Here is a 12,126-nt window from a genome sequence, read left to right as displayed (position 1 = left end):
TTTTTTTTCATTTGTATGCTTCAGACACGGGTCACGACGAGGTGTTCCCCATAGCGACCCCTAGAGGACGCAGTTCGAAGTTCCCTTGAAAGGGAACTTCCGGGCCAACAAAATCCATTGAATTTTTGGGCATCAATTTAGATTCTGCCAAATTTCAGGCCTCTCTGCCATAAGAAAAAATCGACAGAATAATTTTAGTTGCTTCAGCCTTAGCAGAAAGCGGAAATTGTTCTAAACGCGAGCTTCATGCATATAATTCCCCAAGGCCGACCTTTCATCTCGCATCTCCTCACACTTGCATCGTCGGTACAAGCTCTAGAAGAACAAATTACCTTAACTCACGCATGTCGCCACAAACTTATGGTTAACGTACCTTATACAATGGAACTGTATCTCTTTTTTTACAATGACCTTGTTTCTTCCCCCGATGACATTCAGCTGTTCACCAATGCAGCTCCCTCCGTAAGTTTTGGGGGATTTTATCAAGGTAGTTGGTTCGCGTCTTCTTGGCCCCCTCAGCTGTTAGACGCTCCTCAGTCCTCAGCACTGTTCGAGCTCTATCCTTTGGTAGTCGCGGCTTTCCTGTGGGGAAAAGATTGGTCGGCAAACAGCATCTTAGTTCACTGCGATAATGAAGCAGCTGTCCACTGCATAAATAAAGCCATTCTAATTCCCCTGCTCTAATGTCACTCCTAAGGCATCTAATTTGGATTTCAGCATCCAATCAGTTTATCATTACTGCTAAACATGTTCTGGATCAAAAAATCAAATTGCTGACTCTCTTTCTCGTTTTATGTTTCAGAGATTCAGACCGCTGGCTCCAGAGTCGGACCCATCTCCAACCCCAGTTCCTCACTATTCACAACTCATCTTCTCATAAATCACCCCTTAAATACCCTCCTCAACGTGTCACTCGATTCAATCCTCCAAACAGTTTCACCCAGAACCATTCAATCATATCTAACTGCTTGGAGATGCTTTAAAGTTTTCCTCTTTACATACAACCTGCCATTTCCTGATTTTTCCCTCCTCTCGATCATATCTTTCGTCTCCTACCTTAACAACTGTAAGAACCTTCAAGCCCGGTCCATCAAAGGTTATCTAAGTGGAATACAATTTTTTCACAAAATCCACGATGCCCCCTCTCTCGAAATAAACAATTCTCAAACTTCACTTTTAATCAAAGGCATTCAGTGCTCTCATCCTACAAGCCCAGACACTAGACAACAAATAACCTTAGACATTCTCTCTAAATGCATCCACATTCTCCGCTCAGGGTACCACTCACTTCATACAGCTCGTACACTCGATACTATGTTCATACTGGCTTTTTTTCGGTTTCCTGAGATGCTCTTAAGAGCAGTAAATTCTGAAACTGGACGTGTTTGTTGTTTGTTTGAAATGTACAGTTTGCTTGAGGATATCTAGTTTACTTGGTACTTAGTGCTGTTTTCTGATGTAATTCTTGTGTTTGGAAATTTTGAAACATTTTCAAATGAAATGATGTTTTATTAACAAGGTTCGGGAGGAGCGCGTCAGATAATTAGCCTAATCAACACCAGTGGACCACAATGAAGTAATCAATACCACAGCATAAATACCGCTGTCTTACCTCTATCCATTGATGGTGTATCAGCACCCTCCTCCACCCCAACTCCTCACTTCAAGTTCACTTTACAACTAGACGGGGAAGGGGGGGTACTCTAGGTCCGGGCCATTCCGGAGCTTGGAGCCCTTCCCCAGACAGCACGCCAAATACGCATTCCATACCTCAGCTAATAATATGTAAGCGTGAACTAGTGAAATAAGTACTCACAATCAACAAGTTTAAACATTTCTTTAAGAGAGAACATTTTCTTGCTAAAATTGTTTTTCGTTTAATGCAGAGATGTTCACAAGTCTTTAACTTGGAGTCCAAGTCAAGTCTGAAGTCTTTAACCTAGAGTTTGAGTCAAGTCTGAAGTCTTTATCACTGGATTCTGAGTCAAGTCTCGAGTCTTGAGTAAAGTCTGAAGTCTTTATCACTGAATTCTGAGTCATGTCTCAAGTCTTTGGTCATAAGTCCGAGTCGAGTTCAAATCACTTAATGACTCGCTAAAAAAATCCCATTTAAAATCCCCATGTACTGAAATCTTCCTATTTACGAATCTGTTTTAAGACAAAATATATGATCTATGATTTGCTTTGTAAAAAAAAAAAAAAAAAAAAAAAAAAAAAAAAAAAAAAAAAAAGAGAGAAATGTTAAGATGTAAGTTTAATGTACATCCAGCCTGTTACTTATATGTTTTAATCCATTACCATGTTCAAAACAGTTTTTCTGTAATCAAATTCAATAATAAGAGTCCGATCTACCATGACACATAAGGAAATATGTAACAGAGATATTACAAAACCATACAAATAAAGCATTTCTTTATAATATCAGGGGTATTTAAATAAAGTTCCAAGAGGCTCTATATTTTCCAAGCAGGAAAAAAAAATCAAATAGAATAAATAAAAATGTTTTACATGTATTGTAATTTTACATTACATGCTTGTGCCAAATGACAGAAAACGATACTGTTATTTTATTTTTTTATTTTATTTTTTTCAGTTTTTTCCTCCTGAAATCTATACTAAATTTAATATTTTACTTAAAAACATTATCTACTAAAAATAGCTAATAATCAAAACGTTTTAGCAGTTGCAAAGTTTAACTTCTATCCTAGCCATCTAACAGCAATTTTCCTAATTATAAACATGGTTCTTTTGAAATGCTCTTAGCCTACAGATTAATAATGCTAAATGTAGATCAGAAACATCTTGTCACATCTGGTTTAGTCAGTTTCATAGGTTATAGATAGATACATAGATAGTGAGAAAAATAACTATATTTGTTGCATTGTTTTTTCCTGCTGTTTTAGTGAATGTTATCTATAATTTTGCTGCTCAGAGATGAAAGGGCTTGAATAAAGTTCGCTTGGCCTTAGATAAAAATACTAGAGAATATAGCGCAGAAAGATATTTACCCTAAACGACCCTGAGCACTTGTTATGTGATTCGCTCCGCTGTGACGCTTCTCACTTAAAATGGTGCTGCTGTTACGGCTCGAGGTACGGATGCGGTCCGACTTTTGAATATCAGTTATAGAAGTATTTAAGGATAAAAGACTCGAGGAGCTTTTAAAATATTCACGAGTCCTTTCCCTCAAGTCGAGTCAAGTCTGGAGTCATTTCAGTTTGAGTCTGAAGTCAAGTCTAAAGTCTATAAAAATATGACTCGAGTGCCCATCTCTGGTTTGATGCAATGTGTAAGACTCAGGTTTAGGGTCATGCAAAAGAACTGAATGCTACACAGTACATACATAGATTTCGTTTGTAACAACAAAAGTGTCATAAAATGTGATATTTATATTGACAGTGAACTAAATTAGCAAGACAAGGACTATTTGGAGTTTGATAGAAATATGTGAGAAATTAACCGCATAATCTATTATAATTACATCATAATATCCAAGTCACTTTTTTCAAGTAACATGTATTTCCTAGCAGCCCACCCTGAGATTTGTTTAACAGTAAACTTTCAAGTGTCAGCTTTTTGAACATTTGGTGATTATGTATATAGTCAGAAAGACTCATGAGCAGAAACCTTTTTTATTTTGGCTATGTCATTTACTGTATATCCCCATGCCAAAATGGGGGGGGGGGTGCTTGAGAAGGGGGTACTCATTAAAAGTTTGCCACATTAAGAAAGTGTTACAACGAAGCAAGATGATCTATAGTATAGTGCACGTCATTTATTGTTACTCTGAAAAAAAAGTATGACTTATTACACAGTCAGAGTTGTTTAATTTTGCTGAAGTGTGCATGGTTAGAGATGCAATGAGATTAAATGGTGTTTGTAAATAATATTATATCATCTGACTTTTACTTTCACTCCCCCCTTATTTTTCTTGTAAAACTAATCATCATATTAAGTCTTCCTGCAATTATCCTGCAAATGCCTGATCCACATGTGCAAAAAGTTTTTTTTTTTTTTTTTTTTTTCACACATTTCACACGACCATTAGATGCTCTTAGATGCCTTTATCTATTAAGCTCATGAATTCAGCTGCCAGGGATGTTTACCTCAGAATCAGCGCTGTGTGAATAATTATGGCCAGTCAGAACATATATCCTAATCCTATCTGGATTACATAAAAATGTCAGTGCTTCAGCACTGGGAGCTGCTTTGTGCTACATTCAAAAAATATACACTTTCAGAGACCTTCGAAATTTTGTCCCCCAGTGGGCCAGCATGCTGCAGCGTATACACTAACAAAGAGGACACTACTCTTTGAGCAAAGCTGATTTCTTCTTTGACCATTGCAATAAATTCAGCCTAGACCGCTGAGAGTACTGCCAATCATCCAGGCAGGAGAAAAACAACATCAATGAAGGAGGCAAAAACAGCAACACAGGGAGAGACTGTGCATGAGGATGCTATGTCTGCATAATTGGCATATGCAGGGAAGATACACGAGCAAAGATGAAATAAATTAATGCCACCACTTGTCTCAGAGAAATATGTTCCAGTGCTCTCTCCCACACAAGATGTTGGTCACAGGTGTGGAGTGACACAATAACGTCTCATATTGTGAGGGTCATTCATGAGTGACCTTTTCGAGAGGATGGTTACTAAGCGGAAAGATTGTCTGCAGGCTGCAATGCAACTGCAATTTTCAGCCTGCATAATCTACAAGGCCAGTATTATTCCTCAAATCTACCATAAATACAATTCAATATTCAGTCCAGTTGAATTAATTTTCCATATACAGTATGTGTCAGATTTTTTTTATTGCTTAAAGAAATAGCTCAGACTTAAATTAAAATTCTGATTATTTACTTATTTGTATTACTTTAATTTTCCATGGAACACAGCATACGTTTAGCAGAATGTTCACACTGCTTTTTTCTATACAATAAAGGTGACAGCAGAGCAACAGAGCCATAAATCATAAGTTCTTCCAAAGCTATTTGATACACTCATAAATTTGGGGTCAGTTTGAACCACATTAGATTTTCAAACTGCTTAAAAAAATAGTTAAACTATTTATTTATTTATTTATTTCAAAATTTTGATTGGTTTCTATGTAATTTGCCAAAAACCAACACTGTAAAGGTGCAAAAACAAACTGAAGACAAAACTGAAGAGTGTCTTTAATTAAGTTACACAGTCAAAAATCTGTCAGAGTATGTTTTTGGTTGTTTGATTTTTGGATCTCAATTACTGGAATGTTGCAGCAATGAAAAATAATATTGTGTAACCCTCACAATTTTACCCTGAACAGGGTTCAGAATTTTTTTTTTTTTAATTAAATTTTAAGAACCAGATACACTTACAGTAACTGTAACTTATGCAACTTACAGTACAAATAGCAATAAATACTGCTTACACTACAAATAATGTTTATTATTTATACTTAATGTGAAAATAGTAGTCATGACTGTATATAGCTAATTTTGTATATACAAATCTTAGATTAATCAGATTAGATTAAATGTAATTGTTATTTTTTTATATATACAGATTTTATATTTTTCCCTGACTAATCTCTGACAAGCTAAAATAGAGTTAGTTTGTTTGTTTGTTTGTTTGTTTGTTTGTTTAGTTTTTACTGTTTACATGCATAGGTCAATTTGACCTCCAAGACTAAAGGTTAAAGGGGCATCATTGTAACTTATCTACGCCTAAAAGCAGATTATTGCAAGAATAGTAATATATGCTTTTAAAGAAATACTCCATCCCAAACTGAAAATTTTCTCATTAATCACTTACCCCCATGTCGTTCCAAACCTGTAAAAGCTTTGTTCGTCTTCCTAACACAATTTAAGCTATTTTGGATGAAAACTGGGAGGCTTGTGACTGTCCCATTGACTGCCAAGTAAATTACACTGTAAAGGTCCAGAAAAGTATGAAAGACATTGTCACAATCGTCCATCTGCCATCAATGGTTACAATAATACTTTTTGAATGTGAAGAAAACAAATAAAACAACTTTATTCAACAATTTGTCTCCTCTGTGTCTCTCCGCATCACCGTAGCGCTATTTTGGAGAATATGAACTGTATGCAAGCTGCGCTGTATAGATGCGCTGTTTTCGTTCAAATCAAATACATGTAGAAAATGTATCCTTGTGTCGCGGCTGACACAGAATAGTGTACACTGCTTGTGTCCAGCGGATATTCTCCAAAATGGTACAGTGGTGATGCAGAGAGACACAGAGGAGACAAATTGTTGAATAAAGTAGTTATTTTTGTTTTCTTCACACACAAAAAGTATTATCATCGCTTCATAACGTTACAGTTGAATCACTGATGGTAGATGGACTATTCTGACGATGCTTTTCATACTTTTCTAGACATTGACAGTGTATTTTACTTGGCAGTCAATGGGACAGTCATAAGCCTCCCGGTTTTCATCCAAAATATCTTAAATTTTGTTCCGAAGACGAACAAAGCTTTTATAGGTCTGGAACGACATGGGGGTAAGTGATTAATGACAAAATTTTTATTTTGGGGTGGAGTAACCCTTTAAGATACCGCTATGAACTTTTGGGGTGAAAATAACTAAAGTATACTGCCTCATTGTTATACCCCTAAAGGTACTTTTTTTTTTAGTATAGCTTCGTGTGACACACACACTGAAAGTCGTTTTGCAGTGAACATTTTTTTTTCTGTCTGAAGTAGCTCTCATGTCTCATTTGTATGTATTATTTAAATGTGTTACCACAAGATGCATAATTTCAGGTTTGATGATGTCAAACCTAGAATGATGCACCCGTATGGAATTATTTTATGGTCATTTGTCATTTGTTTTTTTTTGTTTTTTTTTTTGTCAAGGTGGCATTCCAAATTCAAGTGGCGTCCTATTGGAAATTCAGACTATTCTAGTTGTATTGAATGTAGTAGTATGTATGGAAATTAATTTTGCTGTGTGTGACCAGTTTTACTCGATGTGCTACACGCATAAAAAAAGGACAACAAAACCAATCAAAACCCAGCGGGTTGTTTGGCACATGTTTTTGTCTTCCAGATAACACTGTCAGCAGATGAAAATGTGTGTTTATGAGGCCGGGTGGGTAGTTGTGTTGTTGGATGCTTCAAAGCCCTCCATTTCCGCTGTCCTCACCGTGAAGTTAATTACTGTGCATCTGTAGTACCTCACAGCTGAAGTAAAGATAGTTGTTTTTAAGCCCTCTGCCAGTTTCATTACCTCTAATGCTAGCGTGGGCTCTCAGCATCAATGCCGACTGTCACTGTTTGTGTGTGTGTCAGCGAGTTGACAGTCACCAGGATGTACTGTCGTTAAAATATCAAGGCACAATAATTGGGTTAATTGCATATATAGTAAACACTGTGTACAACAAGAAACACATCCTGTGAGGAGGAAACTTGTCAATTTATGATTACATTTAGAATGATTGAGATTGCAGGACTCGGTTGTGTGTGTCTGAGTGAGAAAACAACAACAACACTGGGATCTTCTGCAGGAAGGGTTTCAGCTGAAAATGATTATTACTTTTTCCTGACTGTTTTCTTCCACTAAGTCTCGATCACCAACATGGACATGAAGAGTCTACTTAGCAGAAAAATAAAACAGATAAATGCATTTTTGCTTTTTGATGTGTCTTTGGTATCACTTTATATAAGGTGTTTTTATCTACTATGTGCTTATGTCAAAGAAATTATAGTTTGGGACGTATTGCATTCATATTGTATTGCAAAACACTGTCGCTGCTACTGGGTTAAGGACACATTTCCTTAATGATTCATATTATTACATAGTAGTTAAAGACACTTAATAAAATGGGTCTATGACACTTAAGAGCAGTTAATTATGAATGTGTTTGTTGTTTGTTTGAAATATACAGGAAATTTAGTTTTCTGGTTTTTAAGCTCTTTTCTGATGTAATTCTTGTACTGTACTTCTAAAAGGCTTGAAACATTTTAAATGAAATAAGAGTGCACAATTCAAAAGTTTAAGCATTCCTATGAGAGAGGAGATTTTCCATTGAATAATGTAGTACCAAGATTTTTTTTTTTTCATTGTACAATGTGTAAGACTCAGGTTCAGAGTGCAAACAAAATGTATTGTGTCACTAAAAAAATGAATCACAGCTCTTGTTATAACTATTTCTGGTTATCTTTGGAAGGTTATGCAAGGGCTTATTATCGAGTACTGCATGCAATATATGGCCTGCCTCGCATTGTGGGGAAAAAAAAAAAAAAAGTTCACTTTGCATGGTAACAAGACACTTCAACCAAGGTTTTTCCACTGTTTATCTGGACAGAATCAGGCACTCCAGTGTGGCAGGTTTTTTTACAAATGCAAGCAGAAATGAATAGCATTTGTATAATAAATGCAAGTAGTTGCATATAACCTTGAAAACATTTTAATGTTTTCAACTGTTATTATTACACACATATATATATATATATATATATATATATATATATATATATATATATATATATATAACATATGTATTTCCTTATATAAAATAAAAATATTAATAAAAATTTAAACCAGGCAGGGTTAACCTTACAGTAGTACTCAACACTAAATTCTGTCAGACTTTCAAAATTCTTCTTCACTTGAATTAAGATTCTAATCATTTAATTTTAAAGCACAGCCACCACAAAATCAGACTTTAGCACCTCTTTTTGCTTTGAGATTGTTCTGAGTTTGAATACAGATTTAAAATCATAACAAAAAGCTGATTAATAGCTATGATACTGTTTTTGAAATCAAATCTTTAGCTTAGCTATGACAGGAAACACTGGCCTTTAACAATGCCTTGGGGGATGGGAGGACTGTTAATCTTAAAAAAAAAGCATATACAATGACCCAAATAGGAGACTAAACAGTAATTGAATAAGCATGTTCTGTGTCAAAAACTCCTGAAACATTGATGTCTCATATTTTAGAGCAGTCAGTGCAATTTTGGAAAGAAATCAATCAAATCTGTGTGTGTATGAAAATATTCAGACATAACCCCTTTTGTAATTTTTAACATTTTCAGAAGAAATGACACATTTTTTTAAGGTGTCCTTGTTACAGTGTAATTATACCTTTAAGTACTGAGTAATTTTAATTAACTACATGTACTTACTGTATAGTTAGGGTTAGGGTTTGGCTTAGGGTTACCTGCATTTAATTATGCATAATTAATTGTTACTATAAAAGTAAGTACATGTAATGTGTAACCAGGACACCTTAAAATAAAGAGTTATCCAGTTACATGTATTTTTGTAATTAAATTACGTAATTCCATAACATATAACTAGTTACCCCCCAGCACTTAAGATAGGTAAAATGTTTTGTATAATAAACTTTATTTGCACAATAAAATGCAAACTGCCCTCCTTTGCATTGCATTGGAGTCCTATATTCACTACTTCATAGAGCTGCCAACTGCATGTCTGCTTACCTGAAAGTGGACAAATTCTTACATTCTTCTGTTCAGATTCACTCAAACTCTGACAGACTGAAAGCAATGTGCCTTTGAGTGGGATCTGCAATCATTAGGTCAAGTCAAACATTTTTATGGAGTTCACATCCAGGCTTTGGTTAACCACTTGAGAACACTCAGAGATGTCTGGAAGCTACTCCAGCTTTGTCGTACTTGTGAAGTTTTGGTTTTCAAGAACAGACCTCTTTGTGCTTGGCTCAGAGCAATTTTCTCTGGGTCCTAACTAGTGTCACAGTCTGAGAAGCTTTCACACAAGACTCTGTTGCCGCCCACCATGCTGGCCGAAGTGATGAGTTGAAGCTATCTTGGCCAGACAATGGCAGTGTCCAAGAACTGGAAGTTTATTGTCTACCAATCTGGGGTGCGTTTCCCAAAAGCATTGTTAGCTTACTATGATAGTTAGTTCCATTGAAATCTACTGGTAATGATGGAATTTGCGACCATAGTTGCTTTTGGGAAACCTAGATAATTTTTTGAAGGCAGCAAAGATTTATAACAAAATTAATATATCAATTAATTTAGAAGCTCATAGTTCTATTTATATGACGGAATTACCATTTCAGTTATTAAATATTTACTTGCTGATGTCTAAAGCCAACTTTGTAATGTTGGTGGTGTTGAATGTTTCATGATTAACACTTGTTGTGCAAGGTTTCTAAAAATTAATAAACAAAATACACTTAAATTCACTCTCTGGTATATTCAAAATTATAACCCCAAAACCCAAATCAAACCCACACTTTTGGTCACTGACTGACTGGCGAGCAAGACAGTCTTTGGATTTGCACAGAGCATTCGTACTGAACATTTGGCCAAAGAGCTCAGCTCTTATTTCATCAGAAATGTAAGAATATCATCAACAGCAATAGAAGTTAATTAGCCCTTACTTCCTCTCCTAGCCAGTAGTTCACAGAGCTCTTGTTATATCAAAATGTTGCACTTTTCTACAGTTCTCCAATTGTAAGTGCATCTGTTAATGCTTCTCTTCAACTTCAACACACTTTTTCACACATCACAAGCTTTAATCAGTAGAAAGTGGAAACAATGATCACATTTCACAAGCCTGACATTAGCTTGGCTGGCGATTGTAGAGAATACGGCTGTTCCCAAATTGTTTTGGAGATGTTTCAATTTAAAAAAGACATTTCTTTCTATTTGCCCTGATGGTGAAATAATAGAAGATAATTATAGGTACCTGTGTACTAAAATTGATTATAATAGTCTTAGATGGAGATATTTTGGTTTAGAGAGACAAACAGCATCTGTTTCTAAAGCAGACTGGTTGCAAGGAATATGCACTATATAAAAACTGCAGAAGTTTTCTCTCTCTGAACCCTGCTTAAAGTTATTTCTAAGTCTTGGCTATGGGCAAATAATTATGGGCAGGGTTTGTCAAGGTCATGATGAAATGCAGAAAATGTCTTTTTCATTTTAATCAGTGACTGACAGCTAATCCTTTGAGACAATTTTACAGACTTTAGCGTGACTTCAGTTTTCAATCACTTTCAGCAAGGAGAATTTTGCTTTTGTAAGACTGGTGAAGTGGTGTTTATGAGCAGTTTTGCATTTGTAAAAAATGTATCTTTAACAATTCACAGTTATAAAATGCAACTGATCTGGATTTTTACATTTTCTGAAAAAACGCAAAGTCTTTATGAAATTCTGGCCCCTAGATATGAAAATAGAAAAGTAATAGAACACCTCTCCCCAATGAGTTACACGATTTGAGATATCATATATGTCCTTTGTTATATCAGTTTAAGGTTATGGTTTTTGAAAACACCATAAGTATGAACATTAATAGTAGTGATGCTTGCCTTAGCAAACACCATTAATTCTACAATCTGCTGTGGAAAAAAAAATAAGCATGCCCCAAAATCAGTGGCAGGTGTTGACCCCTTCAGCAGAAATCAATTCTTGAAAGACAGCCACTATCAATCTACTACATTGGCTTAAACACATTTCTGTTTAATTCCCTTCACAGAACCACCTCAGCCATGAGATATTTAAGGGCTTTCATTTATGAACTACCTACTTCAATTCCACTACATTTCAGCGAGGTTAATGTCTGTGCTTTAACTTGTTCATTGCACTGGCATCCATTTGTTCTTTTATTAGCCATTCTTTATTATTAACTCAACTGATTTCTGCAATTGTTTTGTCACAAGGCGTAATTGCATTTAACCTTCAGGTAACAATGGGCCCTCATTCTCCTCAAGTACACTCTGCTAACATGAGGTTTGATTGATTGACCAAGATAGTAATATTCAGTAGCAGAAGAGCATCCCTCAGTCAAACAAGCTTCATACTGCATGGTACACTCATACACTAACTGATGTAAATCTAGGTTTTTATTTTATTTTATTTTATTTTATTTTATTTTATTTTATTTTATTTTATTTTATTGTGAACATTCATTTGAGTACAATCATGTAGCATATTTCAAGTGTCATTGCTCGATGCAACCATAGAGTATCTTTACAACATGTAGATATGTACAATTACCTAGTATGTTTTAACTATAAACTCAAATAAAACCTTAAAATAAAATGTATTATATATATATATATATATATATATAAACCAATTTTGATTTTCCAAAGAATCTTTCAGTGCACATTTATATATATATG

This window comes from Cyprinus carpio, chromosome B12 (assembly GCF_018340385.1).
Source record: "Cyprinus carpio isolate SPL01 chromosome B12, ASM1834038v1, whole genome shotgun sequence".
Lineage (NCBI taxonomy): Eukaryota > Metazoa > Chordata > Actinopteri > Cypriniformes > Cyprinidae > Cyprinus > Cyprinus carpio.
The sequence above is the reverse complement of the archived record's forward strand: the minus strand, read 5'-3'. Positions refer to the sequence as shown.